Source organism: Teleopsis dalmanni, chromosome 2 (assembly GCF_002237135.1).
Source record: "Teleopsis dalmanni isolate 2A chromosome 2, ASM223713v2, whole genome shotgun sequence".
NCBI lineage: Eukaryota > Metazoa > Arthropoda > Insecta > Diptera > Diopsidae > Teleopsis > Teleopsis dalmanni.
The window spans coordinates 235125258-235138874 of NC_051847.1; positions in this window are offsets into that span (position 1 = coordinate 235125258).

Below are 13617 nucleotides of genomic sequence, written 5' to 3' on the forward strand. Positions count from 1 at the left end.
CTTAGAAATTTTTTTTTTTTTTAAAATCCATTTATTTATTACAATCTGTCAGGAATGAATGACAATAAGTAATATATATAAATTTAAATCGTAATAATGGTTATTACGATATAAAGAGAAAGGCACGTATGGACTATGCCCAGTGACATATCCATATATATTTAAAATAAAAGTGTATTGTCTACATATACATATTTAAAATGTCTCGCGATGTTTTTCTTCTCAGCTTTGTAAAGGTATTGGAAGGGGACATCAGTTGAGTAACCAGAGGGTTTGGGTGCATATATAAGCGTTGAGCATAATTCTTTAAAATACTTGCTATTTCTTCCTTGATTGTTCGAACATGTAATTGTTTATGTAGCTGTTCATTCGTTATATACCAAGGTGCGTTTGTGATCATTCGTAGTGTTTTAGATTGGAAGCGCTGTATAATTGCCAGGTTTGAGTCTGCTGCAGTACCCCATAATTGGGCCCCATAACTCCATATAGGTTTAAGTACAGATTTGTATATAAGCAGCTTATTGTCGAGTGACAGTTTGGAATTTCGGCTGAGGAACCAAAATAAGTTTCGTAATTTAAGACCCAAGGCTTTACGCTTTTTGAATATGTGCGATTTCCAGGTTAGCTTACTATCCAGATGTATGCCCAAGTATTTTGTTTCTACAGCTTGTGGTAATTGAGTATTGTTTATTAAGACCGGCGGGCACGTAGAACGTTTTGTAGTGAATGTTACCTGGACAGATTTTGATTCATTCGGTTTAATACGCCAGTTTATCATCCAGAGAGCAACATTATCAAGGCAGGTTTGAAGTTTGGTGGAAGCACGGATTGGGTCACTGTCAACTGATAAAATAGCTGTGTCGTCTGCAAATGTACCGATAACACTCTCATCGGTAAGGGGAAGATCCGCAGTAAATAAAAGATAAAGCATTGGTCCCATTATGCTACCTTGAGGTACTCCTGCTTCTATATCATGAAGTACTGTAGTTTCGTTTCCATGCTTAATGAAAAAGTGCCTAGCCGAGAGGTATGATTTTATAAATATGAAAAAATTTAGAGGTAGATACAGTTTTAGTTTGAACAGGATGCCCTCATGCCATACTCGATCAAAAGCTTGTGAAATATCTATAAATGCCGCAGTGCAATATTTTTTACCATCTATCGCACTATGGATATGTCTGACAAGTCTATGAATTTGTTCTATTGTGCTATGTTTTTGGCGAAAGCCGAATTGATGGTCAGGTATGAGTCTGCTTTGTTGGATAAACGGAGTAAGGCGCTTTAGAAACAGGATTTCCATAACTTTTGACAGGATCGGAAGTAGACTTATTGGCCGATATGATTTGACGTCTTCTGGGCTTTTCCCTGGTTTCGGTATCATGGAGATTTGTGCTATCTTCCACTGTGGCGGAATAAACCCCCTTATTATCACAGCGTTAAATAGATGAGTGAGAAATACAAATCCTTTTGGTGGGAGCTGCTGCAAGGCCATGCCTGTGATTAAATCGTATCCTGGAGCTTTTTTTACTTTTAACTTTGTTATTACATCTCTAACTTCATTAATAGTATATCTTTTAATTGGAAGTTCCAATTGATAAGGCTCTTGTAGAAAATTAATCCTTTGATTCATGACATCAGGCATATTTTGGTTATCATTTGATTTAAAGACCTGGTCCAAATGTAACGCAAATGTTTCTGCTTTTTCAATATCGCTTTTTGCCCATGAGTTGTCGATTTTGCGTATAGGTGGTTGATAGACAATCGGTCTGTTGTTCTTTTTTATGGCTTTCCAAAGGGAATATTTTGTATCACATGAAGCACTTAGGTTTTGAAGGTATAGCGACGTGCGATTATTGTTATACTTTAAAAGAAGGGCTTTAACGAGTTTACACAGTTTGTTTAAGCGAGTTTTATCCGCAGGGAATCTCGACTGTTGCCAATGTTTTCTCATCCTACGCTTTTCTTTAATCAGGTATCTAATGTTAAATGGATAATCTTGCTTAACACTTTTAGAAATTGGTGGAGTTGATTCCCATGCAGACATTTGGACACAAGAGTTGAAATGCTCTACTGCTTCAGTTACGTCAGATTCAGTTTTTAACCTGACTTCGGTATTTAGACCAATTGAAATTAGTTGACGGTAACTATTCCAGTCAGTGTTTTTGTTATGAAGAATACATTTTTCCATAATTTCGCAGCAGTCATTGAGAGTGATTATTATTGGCGAGTGGTCAGATGACAAGTCGAAATTGGACTTACAGGTAGTTGTTTCGATACGTACCCCCTTTGATACCGCAAAATCAATTAAGTCAGGTATTTTTCTTCTATCCGTTGGCCAATATGTGGGTTCACCTGTTGAGATTGTGTGGAGGTTGAGTACATTTATTGCTTCGAAGAGTTGACGTCCTTTTGGAGATATTAGGCGGAAACCCCATTTTAAGTGTTTAGCATTAAAATCTCCGCCTACTAGGAACCTAGATCCACGCAGCTGAAAAAATGATATGTACATATCTTTCGTGATACTGTGGCGCGGTGGGCTGTAGAGTGATGAGAAAGTCATATCGCCTTCTTTAGTTTGTACTACAATGTTTGTTGCCTGGATTTCATTCTTGCAATATGGTTTTGCTTCATAATGTTTTATCGAGTTCCTTATGAGGACCGCAGAGCCACCATTTCCTTTACCACTGGGATGCATTGTGTGATAAAGTTCGTAGTTCGGAATTTTAAAGAAACTACGCGTCGTGAAATGGATTTCTGATACTAGCATTATGTCGACCTGGTTTAATTTTAAAAATGCTTTTATTTCGATAGCATGTTTTGATAGACCATTAGCGTTCCATATGACTACTACTAAATCAAGAATTTTGTTTAGTCGTCAAGTTGATCAGTAAATTTGTCATTACTACGATTTGTTGCATCATTTGCTTCAACAGTGATGTCATCTCACGGAATTCTTCCACAAAATTATTTGGATTTGGTGAAAGCTTCTCCTCTGTTTCGCTATTGGTGTCTGACTTCACTATTTGTGCGAATGTTTCAGGTGAATGAGAAGTCGTGATGTGTTTTTTGTTTAGCGAAGGAAGAGGATTTTCTTGAATTTGTACTTCCGGCGCCCTAGGTCTTAGTTGGGGATACATTTTTTTTTGCAGGTTTTTGTATATTTGACATCCTTTGTAGTTGGCCGGATGATTTCCTTCACATAGAACACATTTGACATCATTGGATCTGCTTTTCCTTTCGCAATTTACAGAAGCATGATTTCCAGCGCACTTGACGCATTTAGGTTTGCGGTGACAGTATCCTTTTGTGTGCCCATACTGTTGGCAGTTTGCACATTGAGGGATTTCCCGTTTCGGGTGAGGTGGTTCAAATGTAACTGTAGTATACAAGAGTTTCTTAACCAAATAAATATCCTTATTATTTAGGTTTGGTGCAAGTTCAATAATAAACATGGGGAGAGGTTCACCTGACCCTCTACGTTTAATGTTCCAAACGTTTACAGCCGTATGTTCATGCTCCAGAAGTGCATTTTTGATTTCATCAATATCGGTTGAATGATGCAAATTTTTCAATATAACCCTAAAGCTTCTCTCTGTTTTTGGTTTGTAAGTGTAGAATTCAGTGTTTTTTAACTCCAACTGCTTTACAATGCTTACGTAAGAGTCAGATGTAGAAGGTTGAACTCTTACTTGACTTGGATTTAGCACTTTTAAGTCGAATTGATTTGCCGCATGTTCGTTTAACACATCTATTAGAGGCTTGATACAATGTACCTTATCAATAAATATAGGTGGAGGTTTCATTAATTTTGGATCCGTATCATTATTTTTTAACGATTCTTCAGTTTCTTCAGAGTCATCTTCCTGGAGATCTGCGTATCGGTTTTGTTTGACGGGTTCATTTAGCCAGTATGAGTCTAGCTTGGTTTGTTTTTGGCTTACTTGATGATTTTTACTTGGACTATCGCGTTGACGTTTACGGTTATTAACTACTGTCCAAGTGTCGTTAACAGAGGTTTCGTTTCTGGTGGTTGCAGCTTGATTCGATCCTTTATTTTGGAGGAGGTTATTTTTTTCTTCATTATACAATTTTTGAAGCTGTTGTTGAAGTAGTTGAATTTGTTGTTGTATATTTTTCACCTGAACTGATTTAGCCTTTTTCTCTTTTAGATGACCCGAAGTCGCATTGCTTGACGCCTGCCGCGTGTTCATATTAGTTTCTTTGCGTGTATTGGATAGTATTGTTTCGTGTTGATTTGGTGAACTAAGTTTTATATTATCGTTTTTATTATTTATTAATTTAATTTTGTTAGCGATGGCGATTTCACTAGCTATTTTTGTTATGCTTGATTCGATTTTTGAATTTTCTAAAAGTTTGTTTGGGGAATGATTTATTATTTTAGAGTCATCAGTGTTTAGTGTTATATAGCCATTTAGGCCATTTTCACTAATTAGAGAGTGCTGACGTACAACTTTTTCGTAATCGCTCATACAATAAATTTACAATATTTTTACAGTAAGTTTATTTAATTTTATTTTAATTATTTAAAAATTTAAATTTATAAATAAGTAAATTTATTTATTTTTATTTATTTATTTTTATTTATTTTTATATAAGTTTGTTTTATTTTACTTTTAGTAAAATAATTGAAAAAAAATAAATATGTAATATTTGTTTATGTATTTAAATTTAATTCTTGAAAGTTGTGGCAACACTACAAATATAATTTCTTACTTTCGATCATATGCTGTCTCTATCAGCTGTTTGAGCAAAACTTAATTTTGATTTATTTTGTGTTGGCTTTGTTATTTCTTTGCAAACTTAAAATTTAATTTGATTAACAAAAAATTTTTTATATTACAGAAAAACTAATTAACACCGTCCACTGGCACTGTTTTTTCACAGATTCCTTCATTTAAGGTCTATTGTTCAAATTATCATAACTTTGAAATTTAAATTTAACTATTTCTAATCAAAAAAGACAAAAGTTACGGAGTGAACACTTTTTGCGCGCGCTTTCGGTAATTGATCGGTAATGATTATCATATGATGCCTTAGATCAGGGCTGTCCAGACCAGATAAGATCGGGGGCCAATACAAATCACGGAATAGGCCGCAGAAATAAATACATACGTTCATAATTTTAAATTAAATTAATTAACTAATGTTTAGTTTTATTAATTCTTCATTAATTTATCATTTACAACTCTATTAATATCAGTATATTATTAGAATATTATAATATTAGTTGTTGCCATACGAAAAGTATTTTATTTTTAACGTAATGACTTACGGCATTGGACACGAGTTTTTTAAATCAGTTGTACAAAGAAATATATACTGAAGTTAATTAAGTAAATTAATTAAGTAAATTAATTAAGTAAATTAAGAAAAAATTCACTAACTGTGGTAGATTAGAAACATGCAGCATAAATATTCGCCACGGTCCACATGAGGCCCGTTGGTCATGCTTTGAACAGCCCTGGTTTAGAGAATAGTGCTGAATATGTATTACTGAAAACGTGACGTCAAATCAAGAGAGTGCGTCTCATTTAAGTAAAATTTAAATAATTAAATAATGATATAACCAAGATTCCGAATTCCATCGAAAGGTTGTTCTATATCCTAAAAGACTGCACAACCTTATTTATTATCTTCTGAAACATAACTCACTACATTGATAGTTTGGTGACATTGTTTTATTGTATAATATGGTCCTCCAAAACTGATAATATTCTCTCCAAGAATATTACAACTAGCTAATCGGATGGCATTATGTGCAATTTAGGTAGATTAGGGTTTGGCTGACATTGTCTCAATTCGGTATGGTATCATGATCCTCAACTCTGTAGATGCTTTATTAGACAACCAAAAAGATAATGAAACGATTTCAAAATAAAGCATTTAGTGGCTAGTTGAAATTTCTTCGTCAATAAAAAACACTGATATAGACAGAGACCTTGAAACTCCATTATTTAAGTAGTATATAACAAGATTCTTCAAATTACATATAGAACGGCGTGCATACCAGACTAAACACGAAGCTTCCGCAATTGTGAAACTCAGAAATTTGCTTAGGACATGGAAAGGATGTCGATTTGTATAATAAATAAAAACTATATGAATGGTTTTAATATATGCTATTGATAGATGTACAGGTTAGTTTTAGTTTAAATTCGAGTCAGTGACAGATGCCTATAGGCATCTTGGCTGCCTATAGGCTTGTAGTGAGAATTAACAAACTTAACTAATTTAGTATCTTTCAGAATATTGTGGTCTTCGATAACAATTTCTAGTAGTTCTAAAATATTCTCAAGAACTATTTTTTTGGAATCTTAGCCGTATTATTTGTTGAGATTACAAATCTACTTAATAGACGAGATCGTGATAATTAATTATTATGATAATTAATTATCACTATATTATTATGATAATTAATTATCACTATTTCATTAATTAATTATAATTATTTTTGTTTAGGCGGTAATCGTCAATTAGAACTTTAAGTCACTATGTATCCTGCTCAATAAGTAATGACTGGTTAAAAGTAATATATAACATAATATAATGTGTAACATAGCATGCAATCTAAAATGTACCATATGTGAGGTAAAAAAATGTTTAAATAGTGTCTTTTAAGAGAACTTCTTTCATAAATATATAGAAGCATAATAGTAATAACTGGCAAATGGCAAAATCACTTTACTTTATATATATACCTATATTATTTTATTTCTTTGTAATGCAAAAAATTGATAAATGATATATGTTAATGAATGAAGCTAAAATACTATACTACTACAAATTACATATATATCTGACAATATTTAATTGGATTTAATATTATGCTTAATGTTGTTTATTCAATAGATTAGGACTTGATAAATTTGTTCTTCCTCTTGAAAGAGGGCGTTTGTTCATTTGTTAGAACTGGTGCAATAATAAATAAAAATTTAGGAAAAATATTTATCTGACAGTACTTTGGTCAAAACTATATTATGTTTAGTGTTATATTAATCTTATCGGATAATTTTATTTCTATCGCATTTATATTTATTTTTAGAGTAACTGCTTTAACGATATATCTTAAAACCTTTTCCACACTTCCTTTTGTAAGCAAAACTCTTCGATTATTGGTCTGTTACATGGACTATAATTAATTCCTATGCTTAACTGGAATATTAACTATAATGAAATTACTAGGTGAATTGATCAATGCCTGGCCTAAGTCATAGAAACGCATTTTGGAAAATTATATCTTATGCTTCAGTAGTCTCCTTTTAACTTGACACACCGATTCCAAAGATCTCTCCACATACTTTCAACATACCTTTTAAACAATATGACTTGTCAAGTCCTTAAAAATATACTTTAGTTTCCTATTCCTCTTCATTACTTGATGCAAATCTCTTTGTCTGTAACTATCTTTTTAAGTTTGGAAACAGGTAATAGTCACTGGTAACTTCATCTGGAGAATACGGTGGGTCAGGAAACAATTTGTACCATAATTTATTTAATTTTGTCATAGATAAAATTTTTTTTCTTAGACAAATGTGGTCGTTTTTTCTTGATTTCCTCATTCAACCAATCCAATAATATGCAATAGTAGTCAAATGTTATTGTTTTTTCTTTTTCCAAATAGTCTATTAAAACTGTTCCACTTGAACTTCATAATACGGAAGCCAAAAATTTACCTACCCCTGGGTTCAACTCATTCTCTGTCTTGTTGTTTTCTCTCAGGTATGAAGGAATAGATCCACGTTCTATTAATTGTCACTATTTGATGCGCAAAGTCAGTAAGATTGTGCATAAACATTTCCAACAATTGAAATGTCTTGAATGACGAAGTCGTTGTAGTTTTTGGTCTTTGGTTTTTTGTGAGCAAACGCGGCATCCATCATGCCAAAAGCTTTTTCATACCCAAATAATCATGTTTTGTAAAATATATGATACACGTTCGTATGATATCTATGATATCTAATGCAATTTAATTTTTGGATCATCCAATATAATATCGTGGATTTTTTCAATACTTTTAGTTGAACCGGATGCTTTTCATCAAGAACACTCGTAGGACTGCGTTTAAAGTCAGCTTTCTCATATATTTTATTGTTGTTAATGATGATGTTAGGTCGCCGTAAACATAACCCATTTTTAATTTGATTACATTATTGTTTATTCCTTTCCAATGGATGAATTTTGATACTGAACGATATTTTCTTCCATTTTATAAAAAATTACCAAATACCAAGGTATATCTGATTAAGTCTAAAATTTTACAGCTATCGTTTTAAACTTGCTAGATATACAAAATAGAATTGATTTTTTTCTGTCGCTGCCACCTGTTATGAAGTCAAGTAATTATTAATCCACCTAGTTTTGTGGACCAATTCGTAAGATAAGTACTCAATGTTTCATCGCAATAAGTGTTTTTAATAAGAACTTTGGCGAAGATTAAATAAAGTTATGACTTTGTCTCAGATTAACGTACAAAGAGTAATGATTTGTACGAGGGCTGCTATATATATATATACACTTTTGCATGCGTTCAAACCAATTGTCAAAGCACTTTTTCCACTCCGATTGAGACAGCTCCAACAGTTCCGACGGAAATCGTTGACCACGCATTTTTTTCTTGATGTGCGGGATAAAAAGAACTCATTGGGTGCCAAATCAGGGCTGAACGACGGATGACCCATCAATTCGACGTTTTGGTCAGAAATTTATATAGCAGCCCGCGTAGTTTGGATAAGTGAATTATTGATTCGGTGTTATCTGTAGTTGGTAATTGTATTAAAATGGTGTAAATTTTAAAAAGTGTTTTTAATCAATATGATTTGTAATGGTGCATTATATATTACTTAATTTATTCTCCGTCCTTGGAATTATATGACTGTTCTTTCTGATAGATTTGTTACTAATTGAATGATGCATCTAATTTTTTACCTTTCACTACTTGTCAAAGATTTAAAGACGTTTTGCGCTTATATATATTATAAAGTTATTTATTATTATTTTGAAATGAGCTAAAATAATTAATTAAGAGATTTAAAGGCTTTTATTATTTTATTATTAACATTTACAAAATCACATCAAATATTTATTGCAATCCAGTGAGTTGGCTAATTATTTCAATTCATTATTTCATTTTTGGATGTTGAAATCTGCAGTGTACTATGGGTGAGCATGTGTTGAACGAGGTAAAACACAAATATTTTTTATAAGTGGCATTTATTTAGTACTTTGATTAACACGAATTAAACAATAAAACAATTAATCGATTTGTAAATGCTACATAAATGAAACCGAAATTTAGAGAAATACTCACGCCACAAATGCAACACATTCGCCAATCGTAAAACAAGCAATTAAACAGATACAACCAGAAGTTAAGCCAGAGTGCAACAGCATTGTATCTCCTACCAAGCTGGAGATACAATGCCAGATATCAGCGGGTTGTAATTGTTACAACGTGTTGCATGCATTGTGTACTGCATATGGAAATGAGCAGACACCAGACACTCCGAAATCGGCAATATCAACATGTGTACGAGTGTTTCCAATTCAATAGTTTCGAAACTTGAAGAAGAAAAATTAACAAATAGTAAAAAATTCAAATACGTGAACATAGAAAAATTTGTAAGATGCAAACTAATTGAAATCATTACACTTTTAAAAATGCAAATTCAATTAGCCAGATTGGTACGTGTGCTCGCTCAAGGTTAAACAGTTGCAGATGCAATATTTGGATGCTGGCAACAGTTGCTTGCTGCAGCAACACTTTTGACCCTAAACTGTGCTGTGCATACAAGCCCAGTTTCGTAGCTTCAGTTTCAACATGCAGCCATGTATTACCATGTATTGCCGTGTATAGCCGTGTATTGCCGTGTACTGCCGTGTACTGCAATTTGTTGTTTGTATTTGCAAATTTTTTTGTGTGTTGTTCTGGTGTTTCCCATGCGTTCGGTTGTGCACAACAGATATCATCTCAATAAAATTATTTAGCCTTGCGCTTAGCATGTTGTTAGGTCGGGCGAATGGTTGCACTTCGGCAACAAATTTGTGTGTTTTGCAACATGTGTCCTACATGGTCTAGGCCAACATAGCGCTTGTATCGAAACTGCTGTGTAATTTGAATTTCATTTTATTTAATTTTGTTATTAATATAAAAAACTAACTTGTAGATATAGTTGTATTCACAATTCTCCATAGTTGCAAACAATTCGAATTGCCAGTTTGCTCGCTTCTCTAAACATATTTCACTTGCAATACAAATATTGTGTACATTATGCATCTTGTAGTCGAAATTGCTGGTAGTGAGAGACGTCCTCCGCTATTGAAAAACAAGGTTTTTCACAACTAAAACCGTTTCAGCGCTAAATTTTCCATTGATTTGAATGTCGTGACTTATAATAAAATGTCTTTGGGGGTCTAATTTTGCTTAATTTGCATTTGCAACAATTTTTAATTTTTATCCGCTGTGATCTTTTTGAGGTAGCACGTTATGCTTTTGCTCTTGTAATATCAGCAACAAATTTTAATTGTTATTAGCATAGCGGGTGCTAGTACAGTAGCGGGTTGTAGTACAAAAGAATATCTTATATATAAATTATAGAAGATAATATAAGTATATTTACTTGAACAAATTATGTTGAGCCTTTACCGAGTTAGTGCATCTGGGCACTTTTACTCTTTAATACCTGGGGGGTTTGCGTAGACTCCCACCCTTCCACTGACTAATTTATGTATTCCTCAAAAGCTTCGTGATTATTCGATGGCTAATCTTAGATCTACGGACCGCCCCGACCGGCTAGTGATTATTCTGAGATTAAATAGTGCTAAGTAGGGGATTAGATAGTGTTCTGCTCCTTATGTAATTTTTGACAGCGTCTATTCTGAGGTCTCTTAGCATGTAATTCGTGTGTATGTGTCATGGCGCTTTAAAGAGTCTTCGAAGAGCCTGACTTTGAGCAACTTGTAGTAGCGTTGGCAGCTTTGCTATACGCGATACACCCATAGAGTAGAGCTGGTCTGATTATCTGGCTGTAGATCAGCTTTCTGTTCTTCGCACTAAGGTTATTGTGTTTGAAAAGTGATTGTAAACACTATAGTGTTTATACGCAACTACTTCTTATGACTTGTATGTGCTTGAGCTAAGTGAGTCCTTTATCAAACTAGATTCCCAGATATTTGATGTTTTTCTCCCAATTAATTACAATGTCACGAACTCTCGCTCTTGGTGGATGCTACCTGTGTTAACGAGTTACGAATACGTCTTCCATTTTTGGAAGAACTCCAGGATGAGATTAATATGCTCCTGCAGCGTGTTATCTGCGTATTATGCTAGCACCCGAGTCAATGGCTATACTACAACCAGCAGGTGATAGTGCTGTAGCTGGCCGTAGGAATAGTTCAGTCATACATGAATAATGTGTATAAGATAATAAAATATATTATACTTATTTTTTTTTCTCTATTTGTCAATTCATTGCGAATATTGATGACCATATAACATAAAACCACATTACTCTAATTAAGTTTTGATAAACATAATTACAAATTTTTTACGAATTCTACATATTGTTCTTTGCATCCAGTTATATTTATAAGGTTGCGGCCCTCTCGTATTCAAGTCCATTGAAGTATGTTTCGAAGTCGTGAAAATTATTTTCTACTAATACTACGTTTCCCATTTATTTTTCTCTAAATAAATATTTGGAGTCATCAAATCCCTTATATTGGGGAGCTAAGGATGAATACGCAAAACCAAAGTTTTTTGAGAGTGATAAGTGGCTAGATGAAGAAAAACAGCAAAGTACGATTGTAATTTTTTTTCTAAGGTCTATTATTGAAAAAATGCTCGAAAATAACGCAAACTGAGATCGTGTAGCAAAGTGTGCTTACAGAACACAGACGGTGAACAAAGTAGACCTAGACAAAAGACAACTGGAGCAAGTAGATAGATCAAGCCAAAGTGGAAGACAATGATGGGTCAACAAAAACAGTAGCGGAGTCCGTCTCAAATGAATAGTAGAGACCATACCTTGACTAACATATTCTCAGGGTAGAATACGGTCTTAGAATAGGCGCTTAGTCCATGTGAATTGGCCACACTTTCCAAAGTGACGACTAATAATTACTTCGTTGGTATACCTGGCTACTAAACACAGAAGATTGAAAAACTTTGTTGTTAGCATTATTAATTATGTACTTATTGACCGAATAATACAGAAATGATATTGGTTGATTGGTCTGGGAGCCAAATCTGAAAAATACGGTGAGGGTGGTCAGAATGCAATTCATTTAATTTTGCGATGATATAACATAAAGATTTAATTTGAAAAATTAATCTGTTAATTTAGTGATTTTGTTACAAATTATCTTCCACTCCTATTATTTTATAATTATCTTTCACTCCTTGAGAGAGCTTATTATTAATAAGTTTTTGGTCATAGACTACGACCAGATGCAAATTCGAGGTTCTATTCCATATAGGCCCTTTTCGAAGCCAAGATGAAGATTAAAAATTATGCCAGTATGGATGCGTTGAAGAAAGTCATTGTTCAGGAAAGGGTCAAAAATTCATTTTTTTGACGTTTGCAGCCATAGTCAAGGTGAAGACAAAAGGTGACCACATGTAGCTGGAGTGAATGGATTCTGAAATTTTAATTATTTCCACAAATATTTGTAATTCGAATCAATAGAAAATAATTTCACACAAATAACCCTATTGTGTGACCTAACCCTATATTATCTTATCACTGTTTTAAAAGACTTGAGTGTTTTAGGTTTGTATATCATAGCATCTGTTACATTAGTAAAATATATAAAACCATCATAAAAACTATCAAATCGTGTGATTTGAGAAGATTATGTGTAGTTCACTGAGCTGATAAGTTATTGTACTGTTTGTCATGCAGTAAGTTATTAGGCTTGTAAGAAATAAGATGGTCTGATCTTTTAAAGGCGCTAGCATTCGATTGATTTGATCTTGGAGTAAAGCAAATATAATAGAAGTCATATATTAGGCATAAAGTAAGATTATAAAAATATAAAAATAGCATAAATTATCAAGTATTCAAATTGGCGCTTTTTCTGAAGTCCGCTACTTTGTCATGTATTTAATGCTAAACAAACAGGAAATATTTATGTTACTACTGCAAATTCCAGTAAAAAAAGTTATGTAAATTTGTTGGTTAAATTATGCAGGAGTGGCATTAGTTCAATGCACTGTGGTCTATGCAATTTATGCAATGCAGAAAACTCATTCATTGAATGCCTCCAGTAATTTGGAAGGTGTGAAAAATTGAATCATAAAGCCTTAAAGGGCAGAGGAATGAGATGGAGCCGCTATTCAGTGTATTGCATATTCCATATGATGTTTGTTTTTGAGATACATATAAAGTATACATAGTATATTGACTTCGTGTGTTTACTTGTGATAAGTAAAATATTTTTTTTCTATTTTGTGAATTTTGCACAAATATATTGTGCAATACTTATATTGGCTTTTGATCATTAATAGCCAATTAATTACTTGTTAGCAATTCTAACAGCGTTGGCCTTATCATTTCAATATCTTACACGGCTCCAATGATTAACTGCTCATAATTAGAT